The sequence below is a fragment of the Perognathus longimembris genome, chromosome 7 (genome assembly GCF_023159225.1).
Source record: "Perognathus longimembris pacificus isolate PPM17 chromosome 7, ASM2315922v1, whole genome shotgun sequence".
NCBI classification, from domain to species: domain Eukaryota; kingdom Metazoa; phylum Chordata; class Mammalia; order Rodentia; family Heteromyidae; genus Perognathus; species Perognathus longimembris.
The window spans coordinates 36,981,292-36,995,486 of record NC_063167.1 but is presented as its reverse complement, the minus strand read 5'-3'; positions in this window follow the sequence as shown (position 1 = coordinate 36,995,486).

Genomic DNA, 14,195 nt, shown 5'->3' with positions numbered 1-14,195 from the left:
CCTGCTAATTAAAAAAAAAGGGGCAGATGTTGGGGAGAGTTGTGCCTTTAAGAGGGGATGGCCCACTTAGCCCACCCCCCCCACCTTCTGGCTTCAACCAGAAGAGAAGCAAAGCAGCCCCCGCCTCTCGGCTCGGCCATGTGTGTAATGGCGGGGACCCCAGAAACCTGATCCTTGTGGGGGGGGGGGCTGTGGTCTCCGCCCATAGAGGAAGGTCTGTGACATCATCTGATGGACATCCATCAAGCCAATCGTTAAAACCCAGTAGCCCCTCTCCTGCGTGCACCTCTGGGGGTATAAATTGTTAGCCCCTCCCTTTATTAAACCAGAATGCCCCTGAGGCCTTCTCCGGGACTCCCACACTTCCATGTCTTCCTTGGTTGAAGGACATGGGGGGGTCCTGCGACCACACGCTGACGGAGGCTACCTGGGGTCTCCGTTCCTGTGATTAATCCTTACTGGCCAGGGGACACAAGAGAGCGAGAGACGACCACATGGGAGAGTGGACAAGCCTAGACCCTCCACGCAGATGGCGTGGTAGAGCTAAGCCCGGCACTATCCTCACCGCCTGCTCCCTGCCCCTCACTCGTAAGTGCCCCTTGATGACCCCACAGCACTCCTCTAATTTGCACACTCACCTGCCCTGAGCTGGGATTCCTTCTCATTTGTTCTTGTTCAAACAGCTGTGCACAAGCACGACAGCCTCCATCCAGGTGTGAACCTCACAAGGGCCACCCTCTCCCCCACCACTGCCTCCCAACTTCAGTTCAGGGGTCAGCCGTGGGCAGGGTTCTCACTGTAGCCCATGACCTTCATCTGGATGTGGCTGAAGTTGGGCAGGTTCTGGTCATTGGTGGCTTCCTCCCATAGTCTGAGATAGGGGGAGCTGGTTCTTAGGACCCAGAATGAGACAGAGAGAGAATAGGCAGGTAGGCAATGATCCACTCGGCCTGCCTCAGTGTCCTCGCCTGCTCTGTGTGTCTGGGACATGAGATCCCACACATCACCAAGGGCCCTAAGTGGCTCTTACTGTGCCCATCCATGAGTGACAAGGTTGAGGTCTCACACAGTGAGTAAATTAAATGGCAGATTTTAGCCCCACCCCAAGGCTGACTGTCAGTCCTGTGTTCCCTCCACTTTATTTCTCAAAGAGAACCACATGGTAGGAGGACAAATGGAGACCAGTTCCATGGAGTTGCATGTGGCTTCAAGACTCTTAAGCAGAACTTTCCTCTAAACCAAGGCTCCAGGCAGATGTAGTCATTTTCCTTGCACACACACCCTGCCCTGGTATTGGTCCTTAGTTATTGTAGGCTCCTGGCATGCCGGTCCCTGCTAGTAAGCTCCTTTGACCCTCCCCGTAATGCCAGGAGGCCCCATGGGGAGACCTAGCTTCAGCAACGGCAACAGCCTGTACTGACAGTGCATGAACCCAGCTGCTGGTGCAGTCCCTGGTGGCCTGTTCTCTGTACCTGTTCTCCAGCTTGTGTGATGAGAGGGTGAGAGACAAACTACCCTGCCCAAAGTCACAGAACCAGGAAATATCAACTAAGAGGCTAGGAAACCTGGGTGACAGGAAAACCCAGGGTGGCTGTTGTTCCAGCTCAGTTCTGGAAAGACACCCCCACCCTCCAGGAGCTTTCCACTGCATTGCCACACAACACTGTCCACTCACTACCATGAGCAGAACGTGCCAATACTCACCTTACCCCCAGCAACGTGAAGCATCTCTGAGCCCCACACACATGAGTCCTGCAGCCCAGTCCTTAGGGACACAGCCAGAGGGTCAACCGAGGCCAGGGTGCTCTTGGCTATGCCTCAGAGCCAGGTCAGGGCTGAGTTCAGGTCCAATCTCTATCAATGACACCTATGAGATTTGGGGCTGGTAACTCTATTTCTCTGAGTCTGTTCCCACATCTGTATTATGGGAATAATATGACTTAATTCCTAGAACCAAGAATCAGAAACAGCCTATGATTTCTAATACGTTATTCTCAAGAAAAGGAGAGGTAAAGTAGAACTTGGGTATTGGTAGAAAATACTGCTACTTTCCCTCTAAAGAACACCTTCCCATCTGCTCTTCCAATTCTCCTCCTTATGGGAGGTGGGAATCAGGCCACCCCTGCACCTGCCTCTTCAAGTCAGCCAGTCTGCTCTCACTGGCAGGCCTAGTTCCTTCGGGGACAGGGCACCTTGGAAGTCAGAGTCAGCAGGCACAAAGGCAGCTGAAGGGAAAAGGGAGACAGCCTCTGCATTTGACCACAGCTGCTTCTACATTACCCAGATCCCTGGGTACTCAGGAAAAGAAGCTGGACTTGGCTGGGCCTCCATTTGACAAGGGAGGTGCTGCTGAGAGCATGGCTCCAGTGGTGGATGGTTCCTGTCCCTAACCTGCTCTGTGCACTCACTCCCTCAGCCACTCGGGAGCATCATTGAGTGAGACGTTAGACCTTAAATCTCACCATTTCTTTCCCTGAGGTCTCATCCTAAGCCTGGTATGCACAAGGCCCTTTATTCACAGCCAGGGAATGAATGAAAAACAGGTCACTGTCATGTTCTTTGTGGCTCAGAGACTGTGCAGAAACAGAGAAGTGAATGGTTGCTGTTGTGCCCACAGCCCATTCCCAAACTCTCAGGATCCAGCAGTCTCTGTGTGTCCAGCTCCACACTGGCTGGGCAGAGGGGGACACAGAGGAGGGAGGTCATGAGGGAGGCAGTGGGACAGAGCAGAAGGAGACTAGGGTTGGGGAGAATAGGTGAGGCTCCTTCCTCTCCCAGGTCCTTGCTGTTGGCCCCAGAGAGTCACCCCTCCTCTGCCCAGAGCCTCTCTTCATTCTTCTGGGCCATGGGGCTAGCCCTGCCTATCCACACTCAGAGTGCCATCATTATGCACAAAAGAAACCCACATGTCCATTGACAGATGATAACTAAACAAAGCATGGGGAATACATACAATATCATACCAGGGTCTCTTGTAGCCTGCCAGTTCTGACCTTCTGATCAGTTGTTTCTTCTCCCCAATTAGCTCATGATTCAGGCACTACTACCATCATCGTCAACATCATCAACATAATCATTATCATCACTGTCACTACAACCTCCATTACCATCTTTATCACCACCATCACTACCACCATTACCATCACCTCACACACCATCCCCTCCATAAAATCATCAGATCACCATTACCATCAACCACCACCACTAATACCTCTATCACCATCACCTCAATTACCATCATCATCATCATCACCACCTCTATCATCACTATATCAACCATCAACTCTATCACTATAACTACCATCATTGCCACAAAAAAATACTATCACCATAATTATAATCATCATTATGATTGCCATCATCACCCTTTTGTTTTAATTAATAACAGAGGAGGGCACCAGGCTGGGAGTATAGGCGGAGGTTGTCTCTTCTGGAACTACTTTCTGCTGAAAGAGGGCGAAGTAATCAGGGGTCCCTGATTCATCATTTGGCCTGGTACTGTCCATCTTGGTTGGTAAAAGTCCTCATCATTTCTACGAGAATGGTTATCAGGGCCAGAGGGTGCCATGGTCTCCTCTGGCTACCTCCTGCAGCTTGGGCACATCAAGGAGTCTCTAGGGCTGGGGCCTTCAGGGTCCAGATCTGCTTCAGGCACAGCAGTGTAGAAAGATGACGGCCTTGAACTGCAAGTTCCCAGGTGGCAACCTCAGTGAGGGGTGTTATCCTGTTAAAAGAGACTTTTGAAGAGGTCAGGCAAAAGGCTGACAAGTTCACAGGGCTAGTTAACATGAATGATATAGGAGAACATACCCTGGGCATAAGCCAGAAAAGTTCCATTTGGAACATAAACCCAATTGTGGCCAATTACAAGGAAAGAGGGATAGCTAAAGGGAGTGTTTAGGGATAGTGGACCGGTTTGGAGCAGACAGTCAGAGGCTAAAATAAATATCTGTACATATATACAACTGGCAGGAAAAGAAAAATGTACAGGTATGGGCATTGGGTGGGTAAACAACTATTCCTCCTGACCTCCCAGATCTGATTAATTTTGAAAGGGTGAGACAAGGTGACTCCATTTAGGATGTGACATCGTTCTCCTCTTACTCTGCTCCATGATCCTTGTTCCCTGGACTGGCTGAGTCCCAGGGGTCTAGGTGCTTGTTGCTGGGATGGCATGCCCCCATCAGCATTCACGGGGTTTGAACTCAGGGCCTGGGCACTGTCCCTGAGCACTTCTGCTCAAGGCTAGTGCTCTGCCACTTGAGCCATGGTGCCACTTTCAGCCTTTTGCTGGTTCTCTTGAGCCAAGCTTCCAGTGTGGCTCTTTGCTGGTTAGTTGGGAGATGGAGTTTTAGAGAGATTTTCTGCCCAGGCTGGCTTTGAACTGCAATCCGAGGAGTTCTAGCCATAAAAGCTCTTTTTGTTTCCAATTAAAGCAACAAGGAGAGCAATAGGAATAGCTTAACCTTAACTTGTTGAGAATTGACCAACAAATACTTGCAAGAGTTCTGTCATAACACTTAGGGAACAGCAGACTAAATGAGATCCATGTGCCATCAAGTCAAATTGTATCATTTAACCTTACCAGCAGGTGGAAGAGAGCACGAATAATAATCAAGAGGGCAAAGGGTCGGGGCAATGTAAAAGTCTCATCTTCAGCAGTGGCTGTGTCTTCCATCATGGATCAGCAGGCTTCATTAGTCATGTGTGATGGAGGCAGGCAGGAGAGATGGGTTGGATCTGGGTGAGGCTGTAGTGACATCTCAGAGTCCCCTGGATAGATTGCCACACCTCCTGCTGGGTTGCCTGCAAAATTCTACACAGACTGGTTAAAGACATTTGAAATCTCCCAGTAGTTCCTGGTTGTTTACTCAGTACTGTGGCTTTTGTAAGCTGATGCCCTCCTGGTTTAAGCAGGATGACAACTTTAACAGATTTTAGAAGGCTTGTGCCTTTAACCATCTTCCTAGTCACAAAATTCACACAGACCAAAGGCCAACCAAGTCTACAGTTTCCGATGCAAGAGAGAGAGAATAAGGAATCATTACTAGTGAAACCAGGCAGTTTGGGAGCAGACTGTGAAAGCTTCCTGTAGTCAGGGGCTGCCACAGTCCTTGCAGCTCTCACACATGTTGACCTGTATCCTATGAAGCAACATGTTAATTTTGGGTCAGGAAAATTTAGGTTAATAGTCACATTTGTATAAAATGACTCTGATCCCTCGATCTTAAAGCGTTTATGAGAGCACAGGAGAGAAAAATGGAAAAGCAAAATCTTAGTCTATATCAAAGAATTGTCATGAACAGATGTACACTTGACTTTCAGCATAGAGAATAACATAAAGAATAACACACTGGTTTTACATCATTGTACTTATATCATATTCTGTATATTAGAACTTTTTGGAGTTTTTCTTAGACACACTTGCTTGCACCCAAACAATCAGTTTGGGTTTAAAACCTGGGGTTTTTCCTTGCTGTAACTCCACCTACAGGCTGCAAAGGAAAGTTTAACACAAAACTCAAGCAAGTTAACGTAGCAGTTAAAAGGGCAAATAATTTTTTAAACCATGATGCTAGATTTTTACATATTTTACCCACAAACAGACAGACAGACGGACACATACAAACACAGTTGTGCACAAGCTTTGAGCACGCTTAGAAAAAATTTTCTCTTTCTGAATTGGCCATGTAAGTCTACTGGAATTCCAGTGGCAAAATGATATTATTTTGCCCATATTTTAGAACCACATAGTCAGTTAAAAAGCAAAAAAAAAAAAACTTTTCCTAGGAAACAAAAATTGTCACAGATTCAGGCTCACAGCAAGACACCTTCATTGTAAAGCCGCTGCTCGGGTGGGGGGCAGGGATATTGGGAGCCTCCAAGTCCCCGCTCAGCCTTGAGGAATTTGGCACGCCCACCACCTGGGGCAAGGGCGGGAGGTGCCCACCAGCCAAAACCTTTCCTTTGTCCACCAAAGCTTAGCCAACAGCAATCCAAATTTAAGCGAATCCCCAAACTTATCAAACATCAACAACAAAACCTAAAGCTTTTTTGGTCTCTTTAAAAGCAGATTAGCCAGCAACGTGTTAGGTAGGTAGCCCAGCAAATTTCCCAGGCCTCAGAAGCTGAGAGGGGGAGGGGCGAGCAAAGGCAGCCAGGCCAAAAGCAGTGCTCACCACGACACTTTGTCAGGTCTCCCACCTGGATCTGGCAGCACCTGCTCTGCACCGGTGGCCTGGATGCGGCATGCCCCCATTGCCGCCACTGCTCGTGAGCCGCGCCAGCCCCGAGTATCACTGGGGACCCCCACCAGGCCCACTGCCCGCGGCTCGGACACGTGGATCTGGCAGTACCTGCTACGCGCCGGTGGCTCAAATGCGGCGTGCCCCGGGACCACAGCTCGCAAGTCAGAACCTGGAACCCCGGGGTCCTGGCCCGGACCTGCGCTCGAGCTCATCCCCCCGGGCAGTGGGAAGTCTGCTCCTCTCTCTAGCAGCCAAGCCAAAAAGGCCAGTAGTCTCCACCGAGGGCACGGCACATTTCAAGGTCTTCCAGGCCCTCCTGGCTTGAGTGTCTGAAAAGTCCAATCTGGTATTCTGGAGCGTGGACCTCAAAATCTTAAAAGATGAGTCACTCCATTGATTTCAGCTCTGCCCCATCGAGACATGCATGGCTTTTCTCCAATGGGGGTACTAAGCACCCCAGAATAATCCCCAGCTCACCGGTAGCTCTAAGTCTACGTTTCCCGTGCGCTCGTGCCGCACATTGTGGCACCAAAATGTAGGGCCCTCGGCCCTCGCGCGCTCTCTCCCGTGGCCACGAGGCAAAGGCTGGGGCGTGTCCTAGTGTGAAAAGCTGGGACGTGTGTTAGTCGTGAATAACGCCCACCCAGCCCCCCTTACGTTTAAATAAGGACTCAGGATACCAGGCGCATCGGGGATCCATCAGGCAGAAAATCCAACGTTTAATCTCAGGGTGGGGGTTTATATAGCAGTGATGACCAGCAGGAAGGGGAGGGATTTGGAGTGGCTAACTAGGCACGGCGATAGGCTGATTATGAGTTGTCCATCACAGTGACATCACGGAATTTCCTCCATGGGCGGTGGACACGTCCCACAGAACTGCCCCCTGGGTTCTGCCCACCACCATCTTGGCGCGCACACGGTCTGATGCGGGAGGCGGGAATGGTTAGAGCCACCCTTTCCCGTTCCAGACCCGGGAAAAGGCAGGCGGGGCTGGCAGGCAGGCGGCCTCAAAGGCAGTCCTTCCAGATCGCCTCTTAATGCTGCAGGCAGTACCTGACAATCATCACCATAAATACCACATCCGTCATCAACCTAATCACCAACACCTCTACCAGCATAACCACCATCGTCACCATCACCACTACCAAAAATACTCTTACCACCACTGTAATCATCTCTGTGTTTACCACCATTAGCACAACCATCACTACCATTATAATTATTATTCAACATTATGATTGCTCTCATCATCATCAACTTCATTGACAACATCATGACCACCATTACTACACCATCACCACATTCATCACCGTGATTACTACCATCACCACCATCATTTCACCATTATTGTAATCATCAAGGTCATGGGCATTTCTGTGAAGTCTAGAGGAGGCTGAGAGCAGCTAATAATGGAACACAAGTCCTTGTTCTAAGGGAAGAGGATGGAGAGTCAGAATTGATGCTGGAGGCAGGAAAGCAGGCCACGGGGACCCTCAGATCCTCAGACTAAGGAGCTCAGCCTTGATTCAGAGCATGGACATTGCTGGCATTCTTGGCAGGAGCACCACACAGTCAGATTCATGCTTGGGCAGAACTTGGGCAGCTCCCAGAGGGAGGAAGCAGGTAGGCGGAAGGCTATGGAAAAGACAGATCCCTCAACCATCTGCTGTGGTCCAGGGCTCTGGAAGAGCAGGGAGGAATAAGGAGTGGGGGGATCAGAGGCAGAGGGTATGCTCTCCCTTCCAGTCCTTCCCCTTCTCCCTGCTCCAGCTCAGCTGTCAGACTCCACATCCCCACCCGCTAACCCTGCACTCATTCCCTTCCTCATCCTCGTGCAGGGGAAAGCTGGATCTCACTGACTATGCTTTCTAATCCTGACCAGTCAGTCCAGGTGAGCAGCTGGAGCTGGCCCAGCCCCCACATGCATGCCACGTAGTGTGTACTGGATGTCTTCTTGGTTCCTGCAGGCATGGGTTCAAATCCTGATCCCATGTTTCTCACCTACAGAGAAGCCTCACCAAAGGTCTACCTTCCCAGGCTTCCTGCATGGCCCAGGCTGTCTTCAGCCCCACGTGTCTCCCAGGTTTAAAACACCTTCTCTCAATTTTTCACTGGGATAAGGTTTTTTTGGTACTAATACTGGGGTTTGAACTCAGGACCTAGGCAATGAGACTTATCTTTAATCACTCAAGGCCTCTGTTCTACTACTTGAGCCAGAGCCTGTGCAGCTAGCACAGTGCAGTGCTAGGACCTCTCTGCTTGGTTCTCTTACTCACTTGGAGCTTATTTGTTGCTGTTGTGACTAAAGCACACTATATAAGTGAAAAGTTTTGCATACCAATAGTCAGAGTGCAAGGATTAATTGTATTTTATTACCTTTGAATAGACAGATTTAATGGATTAGATGAAGACATGTAGAACACAGTTAAGGGTCTTGGTGTTGAAAACCTCCCCCTTCATTTTAACTACATGGACACTAATTTCCTGTTCTTTGTGTCAGGGATCAGAATCTCCCATGATGATTGGTGAGTTAAGAAGTGACCTTGACAATGTTGACCCTTAGAAACTGTGCCTAGCACCTGACCACACTGGGTGCCTGGCACCTCAGGAATGCAAAATCTCATCCTCAAAGCCCTTAAAAGAGCCTGGAGAGCTGGGACAGTTGACTCTGAAGGGCACTGACTCTGAAGGAAAGCTTTCTTTAGCCCCTAAAAGGTTGGGAGATGTTGGCAGGTGAACTCCAGCAAGTGGACCTGAGTCGCACATGTGGATTGACACTTGTGTGAAAACTTAAGGAAAAAGAGATACTGCCAAGCTCCTGTCACATCAGCATACAAGAAAGGGGTTAGCAGAGGCTTTCTCTTCATTGCCAAAGGAGAAATTCCTTTGTTTTTATACTTTGAGGAGGAGGATTGGTGTGCTTGCAAACAGGGGTGGTATGTTTCCTATATAATGAGCTTGGGTTCCCAAAGATTGTTACACAGATATGTGCACAGCTATACTGAAAAATAATCTGTAATTATTTTTATGATGCTCAAAAAAGATTCCTAGTGCAAGGCCCAACACACCACACACACACACACACACAAACACAAACACACACACACACGGAAAAGAAAAGACAGGATGTTGCCTATAATCAGAGCATTCTGGAGGCTGAGGCAGGAAAATTGAATTTGAGGCCAAACTGAGCTACAGAATGAGAGCGTGTCTCAAAACAAAACAAAACAAAATCCCCTAAAACAATACTAAACTGAGTGCTAGTGACTAATGACTGTAATCCTAGCTACTCAGGAGGCTGAGATCCTAAGGACTGAAGTTCAAAGCCAGTCTTAGACAGATTACAATTTCAAAATAACCAACAAAAAGCTGGGATGAATGGGTGCCAGTGGTTCACACCTGTAGTCCTTGCTTCTAGGGGGCTTAGATCTGAATATTGCAGTTTGAAATCAGCCTGGGCAGAAAAAAAACCTTTGAGACTCTTACCAGTTAAAGGGCAAAAAGCTAGAAGGGTATTATTCAAATGGTAGAGCACTGGCCTTGAGTGGAAACAAAACTAAAAGACAGTGCCCAGGCCCTGAGTTTAAGGCCTGTTTCATGCACAATAACAAACAAAAAGCAACCAGCAAAAACCCGAAAGTGGAGGTGTGATTCAATCCAAAAAGGCAAAGAAAAGTCCAAGGCTCTGAGTTCAAGCCCCAGCACCACTTCACACACATACGAACACAAAATAAGCTATTTGGAGGTGTGGCCCAGGGCCTTGTACTTGCTAGCCTAGCAAGTACCAAAAAGCAAAACAAAACAAAACAAAAATGATGCTGATATATGAGGTACACAAGAGATAAGCCAGATGTATTTTGTTGTCTTCCACTGTGGTTCCTCCAAATTAGCAGGTCCTCTCCCCTTTGTAGAGTTCCCCACTGCATCCACGAAGGCTGGTGAAAGAGGGGTAAATACCTTGTGCCCCTGGCTTTCCAATACAATATATCCCTCCTTTTTTTACCCCTAAATCATGGACCTTGAAATACCATAAACGTCTGAAGAGGAAAAGTTTAAACGGTGTGATATTTTCTTCATGTCAAGGCTTTGATTCAACTATTAGTGAAACCTTTCTCCCTCCACCCCCATTTTAGGGCCATGTTGAACCATTGCAGATCCAAAATTCATTGGGTTGAGGAGCCAATCTATAAGTAAAGAAAATAAGACATGGTTTTAAAAGCTGACATCATTATGATTGTGATTTATTTATTTATTTGGATAGAAGCCAGATGCTTACATATACTAAACAAGTACTTTTGCTAGTCCTAGAGCTTGAACTCAGGGCCTAGGCACTGTCCTTGAACTTTTTCTGCTCAAGTTAGTATTCTACTACCTATGTCACAACTCCACTTCCAGGGTTTTGTTTTCTGTGGGGTTTCCTTTTTTTTTTTTTTTCTTTTTGGTGGTTAACTGTAGTTCTTTGTGAGCTGTCCTTGACTGTAATCCTGTCATCTGTACCTCCTGAATTGCTAGGATACAGGCCTGAGCCAGTGACATTATGCTTTTCAGTTCCTATTGACACCATCTTTGACACCTGAGAAAAATAATGATGGCTATCAGGTGAAGACAAACAGGGTTTGAGGAAGTATTACATTCAAAAGCAGAAGAATCAGGATGTTTCTGTAAACAAAAAATTTTATCTTTTTAGTACTTGGAGACACATTGAATAAACTGTAGTCTCAAACCATGTGATTTGAAATCATTTGCTTTTACCTGATCATATCTGCTGTGGTCCTTAGCATTAGTGTATATGAAGTTAGGTACTGGGTTGGGAGACACTATTTTGTGAGTTTCCTTATAAGTTTAATGCTGAGATTCACCTTGAGATTTTATTTCTCCTCAATGACTAATACTGTAAAGACAAGATGTAAGAGTGACTTCATCACAAATCTCTAGGAGTGACTGAACACCCATCTGTTTAGTTGTACTTCCTAGTGTAGCATCTGTCATAGCTCCTCAAGTTCAGAGGTCCAGGCCCCTGGGGAGGGAGTGGAAACAGACTTTTCCTGTGTTGTGTACCCTTTGTATGTTTAAATGCTCACAATTTCAGCTCTCTTTCAGGTTCAGATACATGTTCTGCCATGTTTCCCACTTACCATGTGCAGAGCTTGGGAGCCTTGGGAAGTGCTACATTGCCAATGTCAGCTAGAGTTGCCAGGTCAAAGAGGCCCAACCAGCCCCAAAGTGCCTTTTTTTGTTGCTTTGCATCTGTGGGGACACTTGACAGTGGTGACAAGTTCCCTGCTGTGCAGTTTGAATAGCCCTTTCTTCCACTATCCCCTGCAAAAGTCCCCTTGTGGAACTTTTGCACCAGCATCCAGTCCCACACCTAGGAAGGCCAGCATTGAAGGGAACTGCGCCTCCAAACACACAGATGAGTGGCAGATTTGGTATGGTCCAATATTCCTATAATTCTGAATGCAAGGTTCCATAGTTGATTTTAAATACCTGAGCACCCATGCTCTTCTATGCACCCCTTCCCCCCACAAACACTTCTCTCCACACCTCCCTTTTTGCAGAAAGATTGTGTGAGACATGCATTGAAATGTTGGTGATAGGTGTTGAGATATAGTCACCAAGCAGCTGCACTCAGGAGCCAAATGCAGGAGTGAAATTGCAACTTCTGGTCCCTTATTTTCCATGGAAATGATGACGCCCTCCACCCCCAAACCTGCCATCTGTTCATGTGGGAAGCCACATCAGGATCACTGTCCACTCTTTGCTTTTATTCATTGTTACATTGTTGCTACAATTAGCATCTTTCTCTTTGGTAGCAGTCACAAACCTGCTTTGGATTGTTTTTAATGTTGTACTGTATGGGGTTCAAGAGAGGGGGATTCGGGGCTGGGGATATAGCCTAGTGGCAAGAGTGCCTGCCTCGGATACACGAGGCCCTAGGTTCGATTCCCCAGCACCACATATACAGAAAACGGCCAGAAGCGGCGCTGTGGCTCAAGTGGCAGAGTGCTAGCCTTGAGCGGGAAGAAGCCAGGGACAGTGCTCAGGCCCTGAGTCCAAGGCCCAGGACTGGCCAAAAAAAAAAAAAAAAAGAGAGGGGGATTCCCGTCCATCCAAGAGTCCACCACTCAGAGACAATCTCAAGCAAAAAGATGAATTTATTGGGGAAATTCCAGATGGACCAGTCCCAGGTTTCAGAAAAACTTAACACAAAACAGGACAGAGACACAGAGACTTACTTCTGGAAGATTTCTAAGTAACTCCTGCAGCCCACACTTGCCCTTAACATTATCAGGAAACAGGCCAGAGAGGGAGGAAAGCACAAAAACAATACCAACAAACCAATTCAGCTCTGATGCTTGGGATGCCATGGGGACGAGAGATGAGCCAGGAGACAGGACACAGGATGTGAACATGGAGACATGTGGCATGTCAGAATGGCACCTGAGCTGGCCTGACCCTAAATAGGGGCAGGTCAGGGGGCTGGGTCACAGGAAGCTCCCAGTTCCAAGCACTTGACAGACAGGTTCAGTAACCTATAGGCCATGTGCCCACCCCTGACTCTTGGGATTGAGGAACATCCATTACCAGGGGATGGGACTGCCCTTCCTGAAGGAATCCAGGCAAACCCATCAAGACAAGATGAATACAACTTGCCATGTGGCCAATGATAGGGCTGGCCAGCTCTGACCTCCATATTACAGTACCACAAGTGACAGTTGTGACAAGCTTGCCTTGAAGGAGTTGTCACTTTCACTGCCAATTGAATGGATGATGGTTTTATAATCTTTCACAGTCTGCAAATCAAGCAGGAATCACACAATTTATTCAATGCTGCATGTTCTCCACAATCTCCTGGAGTCCAAATGTTCATGAGATTTGCAGGTACCCCAGAACAAAAGACTGAGCATCCCATCCATGAGCAGCTTGCTCACAATTCTCCTGGCAGACTGGCTTGGCCACTGACTAAAGTCGTAAGACACAGAGCACTGAGCCGTCAGGCCCACGTGGCTCACCCTCCCCTCCCTGCTGACATGGAGGCCTGTGCAGACCTCTGAGCTTCTGAACAAGCAGACTGGAATTTCCCTCGGCTACCGCTGTGTACAAAATCTTGTTTATAAAATTTCAAAAGAAAGTAGGTAAACTTGGTTCATATATAGCAAGTGTTCTTAGCTTGTAAGAGTATAAAATAAATTTTCCAAAATGAGTAAGTTAGTCTCATAGTTTTCTAGGAATACCACAATAGGGCCCTGTGGGGAGCTGAAGCACATGGGTCTGAGGCCTGGCACTAGGTGGCGCTGTGCTCACTTCCCACAGTGCTCTGGCTGGGGATCAGGGCCACTCTGCAGTAAGGGGCTGTGAGTGTCCTGACCCTTCTGAGATCTTTCCTCTTCCCAGGACTCCTTTAAAAGGCTGGGACAAGGATGCCAAACTCAGGCTAATGGTCTGTAGACATCTTCCCTGGAGCTTTGGCTCTCCCAAGGGGTTCACTACTCACTACTAATCATGTTCCCCTCAAGGACCCAGAAAGCTAGCATTCCTGCTCTGTTCTCATTCCTTGTGTCTTGTGTTGCTCACATGAGTCTCTCCCTGGTGTTAGTCAAGATCTTTCCCTTCAGGCTAAGACTCTTCCTCCTGAATCATGGAAACCAACTGCCAATTCTGTAGGAAGATAATTAGGTGCGGGCATCCATTCAGAAGTCTTGGAGTCAGACCTGGGACATCAGGGAAGGGGCAGGTGGAGATGACAGTCGAACTGGAGACACAGATCTGATATTCATTACCATCCATTGACTATGGAGCACTTCCCACATATGACACAGAATTGTCAAAGGACAAGTTAGGAGGAGTTTTGCTTCTTTGAAAATCCATTGGATTTTTCGAGGTAGACTTGCCTACAAACAGTGACACTCGCCAACATTAGCTAGGGACAGGAGGTCCATACTGAAT